Below are 13,222 nucleotides of genomic sequence, written 5' to 3'. Positions count from 1 at the left end.
CAGAATACATTCAATTTGAGGTTCGAGATGAGAGTTATCTTAAATAGGAATATATCTAAAAGATTTATCAACGTGTAGTTGGAATGAACGTTCAGTATTAACCACAACAAAATAGCAAATGCACTCCAATACAAAAGTTAATATGGAAAAACATATGTTTGTAAATCTTTTATATGCCCACATAGGAGACGCATTTAACAAGAAAACATTAATCTCTGCATTTGGATCTATATGGAGTTTTATTCTAGGAAGCACTAGAAGAGAAAGAATCATTCATTTAGTAACTGTAACGTTAAACTAGTTATCCTCGTGTCTTTTTGCTCTAGAAATTTTCAATGTTCTAGGTACTTTTCAGCGCAGCTGTGTAATTTAATTTGCCCAGCTCGCTACCTCGTTACCCTTGCCGCTCGTAAATCAATTCTCAAACAGATTCTAGTATAATTGAGATTAAGTTCATTTGTGCTGTAATAATTGATGCGCATCTGCGTATATGTACATCGCGAAATATCATAGATACTAGGGCCGTGGCCTCACGGAGGGGGGTGGGGAACTGCCCCACCCTCCCTGGAAATTTTCCAATTTTTAACTTCCATGCGTGGAAGTTAAAAAATTTGTAATTTCCAGGGGGGACGGGCAGTTGCCCTCTCTGTCCCCCAAGATACATTATCATCCATTTTTTAACTGATTCACGCATGCTGACGGGAACGTAGTGGTAAGGGGAGCTAAAATCATCTGCCTTACAGCTCTGTGAAAAAGATCAAGTAAATCGAGCAGAATATGCATGTAAAGAAGGACCGTCCTAGTGAGAAGTGGCAATCTACAAGAGAATTTTTATTTTATTATTACTTATTTATTCACTTGTATATTTGATTGTTTACCTCTCTGTTCTTTTTTATTTTATATTTTATATCATGGAATGTTGTCTTGAGACTTACAAAGCTTTAAATCCTCAAAATTGATAAAAAAAATTCCAATGAACTTTCAGAGATACAACCCGTAAATTCAATTCGTCTCTTATTTACCAGGTTAAAACCTTTAAAGATAAATATTCTCATCAACTGTTTCTTTCAGAGAAATAAATTCGTCTGTCTTTAGCCAGAATAAAGTTCCCAAAAGCGAGAAAATGTGTAAACAGGTTGAATTAAATTCCTTTCGTTTCTTGCGAAAGGGAAGAAAGTAGGATGGAGGGTGAGGGTGAGGGGAAGGTGTTGGCGGTGATTAAGATTGTAATTAGAAGGTTCGCTTAATGAATTTGAGGAATTAAAAGTAAGACTAATTGAATTTATATCATTCATGTCATGATGAGAGTGGCTTCCACTCTTTTTATACTAATATGATGACGTCTTCACTTGACGACTAAATTTTCATCTTCCGCGTTCTTATGACGTTTGTCTGAAGAACAGTTACAGGACTGCTGGTGCCTCATGTCTATGCACAGGATCTCTCTCGATTGTTTTGCTCTCCCTCTGCTTCATCTCCTTCAGTTACATACGATTTTTTTTTTGTTATCAAGTGTAAAAGCTTTAGACTTTTCTTCTCGCTGTTCAACTTCACTTTTTTTTAAGTTCTTTCGATTCTGAAGTGCGTAGAAAATGTTACACTTTCTGCCCCCATTGTTGAACGTACTCCTCTTTTGCACATTTTAATTTCGTTTTTACTCGTTTTACTTCTCACCTCCAAAGAAAAAGTTTCATTATGTTAAGGAATCACTTCTGGACTCAGGTCCCTCACTAGTTGGGTCGTCGGGAGGGATCAGTCGTCGTCGTCGTCGTCTCTTCTTCTTCTTCTTCTTCTTCTTCTTCTTCTTCTTCTTCTTCTTCTTCTTCTTCTTCTTCTTCTTCTTCTTCTTCTTCTTCTTCTTCTTCTTCTTCTTCTTCTTCTTCTTCTTCTTCTTCTTCTTCTTCTTCTTCTTCTTCTCATGCTTCTTCTTCTTATTCCTCTTCTCCTTCCTTCTTCTTCTTCTTCTTCTTCTTCTTCTTATTCCTCTTCTCCTTCCTCTTCTTCTTCTTCTTCTTCTTCTTCTTCTTCATCCTCTTCTTCTTCTTCTTCTTCTTCTTCTTCTTCTTCTTCTTCTTCTTCTTCTTCTTCTTCTTCTTCTTCTTCTTCTTCTTATTAATATTCTTATTATTATTATTTATTATTATTCTTATTATTATTATTATTATTATTATTATTATTATTATTATTATTATTATTATTATTATTATTATTATTATTATTATTATTATTATTATTATTATTATTATTATTATTCTCCTTCTTCTCCTTCTTCTCCTTCTCCTCCTTCTTCTCCTCCTCCTCCTTCTCTTCTTTCTTCTCCTTCTTCTTCTCCTTCTCCTTCTTCTTCTCCTTCTTCTTCTTTTCCTCCTCCTCCTCCTTCTCCTTTTTCTCCTCCTCCTTCTTCTCCTCCTTCTTTTCCTTCTTCTTCTTCTCCTTCTTCTTCTCCTCCTCCTTCTTCTTCTCCTTCTCCTCCTCTTCCTCCTCCTCTTCCTCTTCCTCCTCCTACCGTGAGACGTTCTCGGAATTGGTTTCCGGTGCAAAATGAAAGCCCCAATGAAATCGAGACTTTAGTTTCGTAGTTTCGGGTTGTTATGAAAAAAAAAAAAAAAAATTATCTACTTACCTCCTGTGTTCTGATATATGTGCCTTGATGGTGCAGTTGTGCAAAAAGAAATATGTGTGTACTTTAGGGAATTAATTTGAAACTGTGGATGTACAAAGCTAGATCAGGTTGATAGTATATTCCTGGAGTTTCTTGGACCAACGCTAGGAGTCTGCGAGGTGTACGTCGGAAAGGATGATTTCCCTGGCGCATGTCTTCAAGTCCCATCAACAACCGCACCCCTATTTAGAGGTGCGTCCACGAGGGGCTGACACTCGGTGTCAGTACCAGGCACAATATGTCTATGAATCAGCCTTGACTATCTTTCCTCTGTGCTTCCACATAAGAACATAAGCATGGGGGAGACTGCCAGAGACCATACGGCCTACACTAGGCAGTTTCATTTCCATTAACACTTGTCATCCCTATCCACAAAGTTGTCTAATCTTCACGTAGAGCTGATTACCGGCGACTGATCCTCTTCTACACAGATAATAGTTCAACTTCTCCTCTTGAGAGGATCTATGGAATGACCTGAGGACCTTTGCCGGCCGCTGTGGGGCTGCGGGTTTCTGGGCAATCAAACTCAAGGCAGCCATTGTCACCCTTTCTCTACCTCATCTACATCATCCCCTTCCATAGAATGTTTTTTTTCTTCTTCAAATTTGGGTTTAAGAAGGAAATGGGCAAGAACTGGTTTACCGACAGAGTGGTTAATGAGTGGAATAGGCTTAGTAGCAATGTAGTGAGCGCTAAAACTATTGGTTGTCTTAGGAGGAGACTAGATAACTTTATGGGTAGGGATAAAAGGTGGTAAGGGACATGGAACTGCCTAGTGTAGGCCTTATGGTCTCTTGCAGTTTCCTCAAGTCTTATATCTTTATATCAGATGATTTTATTCAGCTTACCTGATGAGCGCGCTTGGAGCAGAACAAGTTACTAATTAATCAAGACATTTTTTCTTCTAATAGAGCCGTCTAGAATTATTTTTTTTTTTTTTTACTAATTACGAACAAATTACAAATTAGATTAATAATGAATTAATTTATATATATATATATATATATATATATATATATATATGTATATATTAGATCTGTCAATGTGATAGTTGTTTATTCAATATTAATAGCAAATGAATATGCAGACAACAAGATTAAGAAAGAAATGAATGGAAAAGAAAATTTATTCCATTCATCGACTACGTGGTTGCCAATGTTGTTTCTACCTAAATATTTCTGGTTTCAGTTTACTTATGATAGACTGAAACCATTGTTATTTGGGACTTAATTTACAAGCGCTTCTATCCTTGTGCATAAAACAAATGTTTGTGTTCATTATCAAAAATTTTATCCATAGGGTATCAAGTTTCTTACATTTATTTTTTTGTTTCCATACAGATGTACATTTTCCTCCTGCTAAACGTGATCATATTTACATATTCATTGATTTACTCGCAATGTTTTACGATGTGTTATCATTCCCCTTCCATACAAAGAGATTACGGAGGTGTATGGAATAATCTGGCTGCAAAGATATCGGTCAAGATAGACTGATAATTTCCTTATCAAATGAGTAACGCCAAGGTGACTTAAATAGTGGTAGACGAAAGAGAAGGACAAGTACATGTGGAAAGGGTCTGTTCAGAGGATTTGCACTATTGGTCTTCATGAAAAAAATCTATTTCTTACTCCTTCTCTTTGTCTTTCTCTTCCTCCTACCCCTTTCTATCCTGTTTTATCTTGATCTCATTCCTTTTGTGTATAGCTCTTTTTTCACTTCCTCTTTCTCTTTCATTGACTCTTCCCTTTTATTTTTCAATTATCTTCTATTTTTCGTATCCCTCACCTTCCCCTTCTACTTTCCTTTCCCCTCCCCTTCTCCTTCCCCTTCTCCTTCCCCTTCCCCTACTTTCCCCCTCCTCCATTTTTATTTTATTTTTTTTCTTTCTCTCCCCCTTCTCCTCTTTAATTTTTTCCCGCTTACTCCTCACTTCTCTATTTAGTTTTCCTTCTCTTTTTCATCGTCTTCTTTCTTCTTCGGCTTCTCCCCACCCCGTTTTCTCTTCTTTTATTGTTTCTTTTCTTCCTCTGTTTCTTTACCACTCCCTCCTCCTTTTACCTCTTCCTTGCGTGTTTATTAACTTTTTATCTTGCATTGTATCTTCAGCATCGTTCTTTCTTCGCCTTGTATCGAACTCAGCCCCGGGTGGAGGTGCTCTCCAGCCCTCGAAGTTCGGCCAAGAATTTGCTAAGGTTATTCGCCTGGGTCGTGACTCAGGCGAGAGCGTTTTACGTCTCCTTCCTCCCTTCCAGAGGCTCCGGCACGTTGCTTCATAACGTTACCTAACCTCTGAAGAAGAAAAAAGAATGCGGCAGCTTTTCGTGGTGGTAGCGTGTGCTCCACCTGCCCGCCCGGAACGCGGTAGAAACATCAAGAAATTGAGGATATTTTGTATTCAGTATTCCCAGCGTACGCCACGGGTGGTTGATCGCTTAGCCTGCGATGGAGGAAATTGTTAGCCGCACCAGACGCTGCAGGAAGGCCGGTGGGGGAGTGGAGGGCGGAGGGTTGTCAGAAACTCGTAACCAGAGTTCTCAGTTCTGTGACTTGGTCACTGAGTGTGTCCCTTTTGCGAGTCTTGTGTCGTTGCGCATAAGTGAGATGTACTCTCGCTTCCTTCACCATACAACACAACCCATTTATTTTAGAATTCAGATCAATCTTCCAATGTCATGGGAGATTCAGACTTACGGTGGTATTCTTAAAAACTCTTTCCCTTCCAAGTATCTATATAAGATTTATATAAGGAAAGATTTATATAAAGAAAGAACTTTTTTAAGAATACCGTAAGATTCTCACAGTGGTATTCCTAAAAAAAAAAAAAAATCACTTCCAAGGATTTATATAAGATTTATATAAGGAAAGATTTTTTTAAGAATACCACCGTTAATCCTCAAATCTCCTGTCGAAGAAGATATCTGTCTTCCCTTTATCTGGATCGATCTAATATTGAAGGGCCTCTGAAAACATGTAGATGCTCACTCGATCACCTTTTTATATATTTGTACAACATTCATGATCTACAGTTGAATTTCTTCTCTTTAGAACGCCTCTCTTCTTGGAAACCAATGTTTTCTCTTTTTCTCAAAGACTGAGGACAGATGAATAAACTAAACTTGAGCTGTATTCTGTTTGGTTCTTTCATCCTTATTCCCACAGCAAAGTGGGTGACGCATACATATGCAATTATCTTTTCTCTCTCTCTCCCTCTCTCTCTCTCTCTCTCTCTCTCTCTCTCTCTCTCTCTCTCTCTCTCTCTCTCTCTCTCTCTCTCTCTCTCTCTCTCTCTCTCTCTCTCTCTCTCTCTCTCTCTCTCTCTCTCTCTCTCTCTCTCTCTCTCTCTCTCTCTCTCTCTCTCTCTCTCTCTCTCTCTCTCTCTCTCCAGATTTAGAATCTTAAGTTCCTGCCATAGGCCTTCAACTTAGATCTCGTTCTCCTGATAACTCTTTCATTGATATTTGCCCTGTTGGCCTAATCGGAAGCGTGCTGGTTTCGCATTTGCTTAGTTGTGGGTTCGAATCCTGCACTTCTCTCCAACTCCCAGCAGTGAGTTTTACCTGTCCCAACAGTCCAAGCGCATAATATGGCAGAGGTGATGGCCTCGGCCGCAGCAACGCGCCTCCTGGCGTAGGTTCTTTACCTTCTTCACCTTCTCATTATAGTATAACCAATGTGTAACGTTTTGATGGTCTAACTTTTTATTGAAACTCGCTCTAAACCCTTCTCCTTTGTCCGAACGCTTCATTTTGGATTTTAATATTTATCACCAATTTCGGCTCCCCCTTCTTCCTTGCCTGATCTTGCCCGTGAAAAAGTCAGCGCTTTTTCTATTCTTAATGACCTGAAACAGCTCGTGCACCACCGTGCCTACATTCTTGACCACCTTGGAGATAAACCTAACATTTTAAATATATTTATTTTCCTTTGTCTGACAGTGCATGTTTTTTTTTTATGTTTTTGATCACAGATTCATGGCAGTGTCTTGCTCTATCGCGCGGATCGTAACAGTAGTAGGTGTAAGTGTTTTTTATGTTTTGGGGGATCCCGACAGCATTGTCCCAGGAGAGCATTTTTTTCAGTTTCTATCAAAAGAAACACTGTGTGAGGGTGGAAAGTGCAATGCAGTGTGATGAAGTTGGGTATGAAGACATATTTTCCTGACTTTTTTTTTTCTTGTTCTTAATGATTAGATGTTTTTTATTATTATTTTTTTTTTAACCATGCTGTCTCGAACAGGAAGCCATAAAGACGTTACTTTGCTCGGCTAACTCGCTTTTGATTTCTACACGGAATCAAATGAAAAAGTTTTCGTTTATCAAGTACATTAATGTATGTGTGTATGTGCACTTGATGAATCCGTAACAATGTTTATTTTGATAGACTTTTGAGTAAATGCCAATTTCATCCAATTTTTCTTTTTTGTAAATAATCTTGTACTAACAGACAATATTAAGACCTTTCTAGTTTTCTTTCTGAACTCTTTCTAGTTCATACTGTGCCTTATGACATCTTCCCAACAACCTTTTCAATAACTTCGTTCTTGCGTCTATACCTTCTCTCTTCTTCTCAGACGAAAATGCTGTGCTGTCTCTCGGACAAAGCAGACCTTATTACTTTGACTTTGCTCAAAATTACATTTTGTAGAAATAAGCGAATAAGTCCGTGCTCTATATTATGTATTCATGAGATTTTAGTATATCAGTAGCATAGATATACAGCAAGTGAATCGTTATCATTCAGAATTGTCTTATGAAGTATTTGGTTGTCGAACACGTTGGTTAAACCCCAAATACCCCGTTCACACGTTCACACATCACTTTAAACACGTGTCTGTCGAACCGCGTTCGACGAACCGTTAGACCGTGTAAACCCCCTCTAACAGTTCGATAGATGGTCTCGCGCCAGCCCTAGATCGACTGCCCTTTTCTCTTGTTCCTAGAATCCTGCCACCTTTCTGGTTAGTCCCCTTTCCGTTAGGATTGTTTCCATTCCTCTTATGTTCAGTATGATTATCTCGAACCTTTACATCATGTAAAGGATCTCTTCAGCTTTCATACTGCTCTTACCACTCCTTTCCTTAATTTTGTTTTCCAGGGAACCTTTAAAGAGCCGCTGCTGAGTTTTCCCTTTCCCGTCATGCCCTGCGCGTGACCATCGCGTCTTTCCCTTTCCCCGTCTCCTTGTGCTTCGTCTTCAATAACACTTATCTATTCCCCTTTCTCATCTCTAACTCATTCTCCTGTTTGTTACTGACCTATTCATGTAATCATTCATTCCCACATTCACTCGTTAATTCATTCAATTGCTCATTCATATATTTATTCATTCATTAAACATTCCTTCATTAATTAATTCATTTAATTATTCATTCATTCATTTACTTATTCATTCGCTCATTCACTCATTCACTCATTCATTCATTCATTTTCTTATTCATTCATTCATCCATTCACTCAATCATTCATCCATTCATTCTTTCTTTCTCTTATTATAGGAACCACTGACGGGTACCCGTTAGTGGTGGTCCTGCCAAATAGACGGAGGCGGACAAAATCCTCTCCAAGCTGTGTCTACTTTCAAAACCCCATTTATCCCCTCACCCCGATTTGAAGGTGCAGCCCTGAGGGCTGACACTTGGTCTCGGGACTGAGTCTAAGATCTATCTATACCCGCTTCAATTGTATTTCCTCGACGTTCTCACACAAAGAGAAGTGCACACCGGCGACTGCTCTCCTATTACTTTTGGCCGACGTAAGAAGGTCCTCACCTTAACAACACAGACAACAGCCACAGTGTGGGGTGCAGACTTCAAGTCTAATTATGTATTGTTTATTATTATTATTGTTGTTATTATTGTTATTATTATTATTATTATTATTATTATTATTATTATTATTATTATTATTATTATTATTATCAATTATTATTTCATTGATATCATTGTTGTTGCTATTATTACTATTAATATTGTTATTGTTGTTGTTTTTGTTATTATTATTATCAATTATTATTATCAATTATAATTATTATCATTATTATTATTATTATTATTATTATTTATTATCAATATTCCTATTATTATTAGTCATTACTATCATTATTATTATCAATTATTATTTTATTGATAATATTATTATCGTTGTTGTTATTATTATTATTATTATTAATTGTTGTTATTGTTGTTATTATTATTATCATCAATTATTATTATAATTATTATTAGTATTAGCATTATTATTATTATTGTTGTTATCATCAATTATTATCAATTATTATTATCATCATTATCATTATTATTACTATTATTACTCTTAATATTGTCAGTGGTAATATCATTATCATCGTTATTATTATTATAATGATTATGTTTATTATCACTATTGTTTCAATCGAATTTGAAGAATCCAACTTTCGTATTTGTTTGCCTCTATGCCGTGCTTAATGTCCCGCATCCTCATTCTGGTCTGCAATAACGCCGTTGTCGTCTACGTACCTTGTTCGACGAACTTACTCCACTTAGGCAGCTCGTATATTAACACAACCAGTTGCATGAAACCAGTTGCTTACGACACCGCAACCAGTTGTATTGCGAATGACACTTTTTTCTTCTTTTCCTTTTAGAACCCCTCTTACCGATGTGAGAGATTCTAAAGAAACTAATGTGTCAGTCGCAATGCAACTGGTTGCGGCGTCGTAAGCAACTGGTTTCACGCAACTGGTTGTGTTGGTGTGCGAGCTGCCTCAGTAAACAACCCACGTGGAAGAGACCCGACACGACCGGGTAGCAGACGCGTGGATATTGACTTCCCAGAGTTCCCTTTCGTCTTTCATATATAAATGTGATCTTCATTTCCTCATGACAGATATATTGCCAAGTGATAACCTTTTTGTGCGTGATATTGTCTTATGTTTTATGTTCATTTCTTGAAGATGACTCCTGACAGTCGAAACGTTAAAGGAAATGTGGAAGATTTTGGAAATCTAGCCTTCGCTCACCCAACTGAAGCAAGATCCACACTGAAAAAAAAAAAAATAGAATACGAGGAAAAAAATAAATAACTGCAAATGGTATTAGGTTCAACTCGTTTTACATGAGAGAATCTCCACCCGAAATATACGTGCATACATACGTACATACATACATACATACATACATACATACATACATACATACATATGTACATACATACATACATATGTACATACATATATACGTACATACATATATACATACATACATGCATATACACATACATACATACATACGTACGTAAGTAGATATATGTTGATGGACGTAAGGCACGAGTGATAGGGTGTTGAGGTACTCTCAAGAAGTCCTGGTCAAGACGAAACCTTTGGAAGTAAAACTTCAACAGTTCTTCATGTTTACCTCACCACCGCACCACATAAACAAATATACCTACATAGATACGTCTGTACACATACACACACACACACACACACACACACACACACACACACACACACACACACACATTGTGTGTGTGTGTGTGTGTGTGTGTGTGTGTGTGTGTGTGTGTGTGTGTGTGTGTGTGTGTGTGTGTGTGCTTGTTTATTCATGTGTATGTATATGTGCGTGTGTTTGTGTGTGTATATTTTTCCGTATCTGTTTCTCGTTATCTGCATGGTCACTGCTTTTTCTAAACATAATTACGTCGGTGGGAACCATAAAAAATTGAAATTCCGAAAACTAATATTTTTTCCCCGCAGTGCAAATACCTTTTCCAAGAACCAGCCATTACGTTCGTGCCTTCTTCCTTTCCAGTTGAAGGCTCTGGAAAGATTTCCCTCCAGACATCTTCCTTCTTTGTTAAAAAGTCTGTGCAAACTTTGGATTTGTCTTCCTTTACTCTAATGACACTTATTAGATTTCATTCAGGCTAATGTCAGATGAAATGTACATACATACATACATATACCAAAGGCTTTTTCCCCCTTACACGGGAGGTAGCCAAAAAACAAAGGCAAAGAAATCACTCCCACCCATTCCACCCCCTACATACTCCAGTCCCCTCTACCTTTTTCACTCCCTCTAGATAAAATGTGCAGTAAAGAACCCCGTAGTGTAGGATTTAAGAATATTTCAGTTAACCCCTCTGTTCATTCTTATTTGGACAAAGACTAAATGAAGATCAACATAAATTTGCATTCAGGTCTCTCCTACTTACTGTAAAGTAGAAAGTCGTAAGGTGATAATATTTCGTCAGCAACATCCAGCAACTCTATCCTTGGGTTGCAGTGAAGAGATGTAGCAGTCATACAAACGATAAAGAAGATATTTGAGGACGGGTAGCAGAATGGATGAATAGTTAAAGATAAAACTGATCAGCTCCTTTTTTCTGAGTTGAGAATAGTTTCTGATCATAAACGAATGTTGCGTGGCTCTGGTCCGTATGGGTGGCACTAAAGTTCCTTGAAATATTGACTGCATAAAATGAATGCAGGCGATACCCCATACAAGGTGGGACGACGATGGAAGTAAGATTTTGCCATTGAAGTTTGGTTGTGTGTCTTGAAGGAAGAACACCCACACCCTCGATGAAATTTTAGTGAAGGAAACGAAGAACTGTTGTGAGGAGGGAAAATGAAAAATGATAAAAAGAAAGTAGACTGATAAATAACAGAAATCGAAGTAGAGGGAATAGTTGATGATGGTCACAACTGAAATTTAATTTTTACGAACTTGTCCTGCTGTGTGTGCTGAGGGACGGGATCAAGTTTAATCCTGCAGAAGATTACCTTAAGCCGGTTATTACAGTGGGGTGCCACGGATATGAGCAAGATAGTCTCGTGGTCACTAGTGTAAAAGGATATTTTCCAGTCGGTGCACAAAGGGTTAATTGTAGTAAATTGTTCTCGTCCACTACAAAGGACGTACCACCAAGTTCAATTAGAAAAACTCTGCGGAATCTAGAATAAAAAGGACAAGATTCACATGGTATGGTGCTCACGTTACTTTTAAGACGAATAAAATCATCTACTCTTAACTAGAGGAAAATCTTCAAAGGAAATTAAAATCTGTAGCCATGGATGTACAAAAGGGGTCTCTATATATAAAACGCGGGAACGCACAAAATAGTTCCTCTAAGCTAAAAATTGTTAAGGAGTTAAAGAAATTTTGTTATAATCATTACCATTGGTCGTTGAAAAGAGAAGAGGAAGAAAACTAGAATATTATCTTCAAAGCAATAGACTTTGGTATACAGCATGTAAAGTCTCCAACGTAAATACAGCCATGTCTATGGGAGCGTGTATAGACGCACAGTCGAGTAACTCCGTCGCATTGATACCAAAGAAAACGGGTAAATATTGGAGTTGCCACATGCCACCGCCAGTCACAACGTTGCTGTGTCAGGTTTTTGTATAACAGATCTAACGTCAAGTAGGATGAGTATTGAGGAGGAAGGAAATGAAGAGGATCTGACGAGAATATAGAAGTACTTGAGGGTAGGAGGGATAACAACAGCTTCAAGTGCATTAAGTAGTTAGATTAGTGCCACTGAATCTGATAAGCTGTTTTATTGACACTCGTCACTCGTCCACGCATGTCAGAAATAGGGAACCAAAGACTACGAGGATTGAACCGGGGGAAAAAAGGAAAAAAGAAGTGAATACATACCGAAATATCGATATAAATAAGAGGTAACAGAAGAACATAAGAATGAAGGAGACTGCAAGAGACCATAAGGCCCTACGCTAGGCAGTTCCATCTTCATTATCATAAATAATCCCCATCCATAAGGCTATTTAATCTTTTCTTAAAACAACCAATAGTTTTTAGGTCTCGCTACATGATTAATTATTAATCCTATTTTATTCGTTAACCACTATACTATATATATATATATATATATATATATATATATATATATATATATATATATATATATATATATAATATATATATATATATATATACATACATATATATATACATACATATATATATACATATATATACATATATATGTATATACATATATATATATATATACATATATATATACACATATATGTATAAATACATTATATATATATATATATAATATATATATATATATATATATATATACATATATACACACACACAAAGACCAGCGAAGACATAAAGAGAGGAGATGCCTGTTGATAATTGAGGCATACTGTACCGTATTTGTGATTTCCAGAAAGGACATTTGTGTAATCTGATCAACATAATGAGAAGCAGAGTGTGATGACAGTGAGATGCATTATATTTGGGAAAAACCATTATCAATGGGAGAACGTTGTTTCACTCTTTAGAGCTTTCTTAACAAGGAAAACGTTGTAATCGTAAGAAAGGCCTTCATAATTTCTCTTCCTCATTTGTCAAAGTTGGCATTTTCGTACAAAGGGAAGGTGATCTTGAGTTAGAAATGAGCTCTGTTGTAATATCAATGCGGTTTCAGAAGAGAGTCATGCCGTAGTACGACAGAGATGATGAGACGAAAAAGATTATTTGGAGTCCATTTACTGGGCAAAAAAGCATATTACATAAATACGACGGTATTTAGACGC

The 13,222-nt window shown here is 37.1% G+C and overlaps 1 protein-coding gene across 24 annotated transcripts in view; it reads left to right on the top strand.

The window, feature by feature from the left end:
* The window catches only part of Cadps (calcium-dependent secretion activator 1), a 1,142,346-nt gene that overhangs the window by 439,412 nt on the left and 689,712 nt on the right, over positions 1-13,222 (top strand). The window lies entirely within an intron of this gene.

This window comes from Oratosquilla oratoria, chromosome 30 (assembly GCF_046742065.1).
Source record: "Oratosquilla oratoria isolate Oo_2021 chromosome 30, ASM4674206v1, whole genome shotgun sequence".
In the NCBI taxonomy this organism is placed as follows: domain Eukaryota; kingdom Metazoa; phylum Arthropoda; class Malacostraca; order Stomatopoda; family Squillidae; genus Oratosquilla; species Oratosquilla oratoria.
The sequence above is the reverse complement of the archived record's forward strand: the minus strand, read 5'-3'. Positions and strand labels throughout refer to the sequence as shown.